The following is a 1,971-nucleotide window of genomic DNA, read 5'->3' on the forward strand; positions in this document are numbered from 1 at the left end:
ACCCCATAGATGGCAGCCCATCAGGCTCCCCCGTCCCTGGGATTCTCCAGGCAAGAACACTGGAGTGGGGTGCCATTGCCTTCTCTGCTAGAGCTTGCTAGTGGTGCAATATTAGTGGATGAGTCCCCCATCCTGCGCTTGAGTTTCCTCATCTGCACAATGGAAGGATTCCTTCCAATTCCTTCACGCCAGGAGAAGCCAGGGCAAAAAGGAAGTGCTGGACGCTTACCGTGTGTGGAGGCCGTATGCTGTCCAAGTCAAGTTCAGCAGAGCCTGCCTCTAGCCACAAATGTTGGGATTTGCCAAACAAACCCTAATCACTTAATGAGAAATGAAAATGGTGCCTGGTTCCTCCACTTAATTGCCCCTTTGAAAACAACACACGGGAGATTTACAGTAATCACCATAATCGCCTCGTAAAAACCCAAGAATTTGAGGACTGACACGCCTCATTTCTGGGAGGAATTAGAGGCAAAAAATTAAGGCAAGGAATTCTTGGCCTGCCTTGGCCTTGGCTCCCTGGAATCCAGGACCGTGCCCACAGAGAGCCTGCCACCCTCAACAGCCTCCTGGCCCAACCGAACATCACTCCAAATGCCTCACCACAGTGTTTCCTTGAAAGCCTGCTCCCTGGGCCTCTTTGTCACTGGTGCTGCCTGAGGAAGGCAGACAAGTGCCCGAGGGCCCAACATCCCTGAGGCTCGGCTGGAGGACCTCAAGGAGGAGAGAGGAATCTTGCTGTGCCCACTGGCAACATCTGAGCTAAAGGACGGGAGGGGAGGGGAGATCCCAAGGGGGGAACACAGGTGGGCCCTTGCTCATGGAAAGCCACTTCTAGACCCGCTAAAGGCAACAAGACTCCTTGACAAGTGGGCAGCCGTCTGCAAACTGGGTTCAAGTGCCCACTCTGTCTCTTCACGACCACTCACCCTGGGGCAGGTCACCTCAGGGCCAGAGCCCTACGTTCTGTTGAGTGAATGAACAATGGGGAGACAGCGGCGGAAAAGATACAGCCCCTCCCCTCATGGGACTCAGAGTCTGGTGGCAGAGGCAGACATTAGGCAAATGGTCACCTATAGGACGGGCTTCTCAGTGGCTCAGTCGTAAAGAATTTTCCTGCCAATGCAGAAGATACAGGAGATGTGGGTTTGATCCCTGGGTTGGGAAGATCCTCTAGATGAAAAAATCGCCAACTCACTCCAGTATTGTTGCCTGGAAAATCCCATGGACAGGGGAGCCTGGTGGGCTACAGTCCATGGTGTCAGAGTCGGACATGACTGAGCACGCAGGCACACACCTGTAGGACCAAGTGACACAACTGCAGTAAATGCTGGTGAGCACATGGCAGGTAGAATGAGGGTGACTTGACAGAGGGCCAGGCAGGCCAACTGGCAGAAAGCTGGCATAAAAATTCTGCTTGTGAGAGTATTGGACGTGTAGCGTCATGAGGATTTGGGGCACGAAGTTTTGGGAAGAAAAGACGGTGGAGAAGCTTGGGGTGCCACTTCTAGAGCCTCTAAAGACAACAGGATTCCATGACAAGAGGGCAGCCATTGACAAACTGGGTTCAGGTCTCCGCTCTGCCTCTTCACAGCCACTCACCCTAGGGCAAACCACCTCAGGGCCAGAGCACTAGGATCCATGTCTGTGTGCTGGCGAAGGGACAGCTAGGCCTGTTGGGAGGAAGGGAAGAAGTGCTGGTCAGAGCTGGAATCTGTAGGTGCTCAGCAAGGCCAGCTCATCTCTGGCCCCTTTCCTCTTTGTCCAAACTTTCAGCATCCAGTCTCTTTTTCATGCAGCTGCTCCACCGCCTCTCCAGGCCGCTCACAAGCCTTGGGGAGCAGTGTGAGGAAGGGAAACATCTGATTAATCTGACTGTCAACTGCAGGTTAACAGAGATGAACAGGATCTTTGGGGGCATCATGTGACAGAAGATTAGATTGATTTCTGCTGAGCCCCAGCCCCTCCTGG

Source organism: Bison bison, unplaced genomic scaffold (genome assembly GCF_000754665.1).
Source record: "Bison bison bison isolate TAMUID 2011002044 unplaced genomic scaffold, Bison_UMD1.0 scf7180017864033, whole genome shotgun sequence".
NCBI lineage: Eukaryota > Metazoa > Chordata > Mammalia > Artiodactyla > Bovidae > Bison > Bison bison.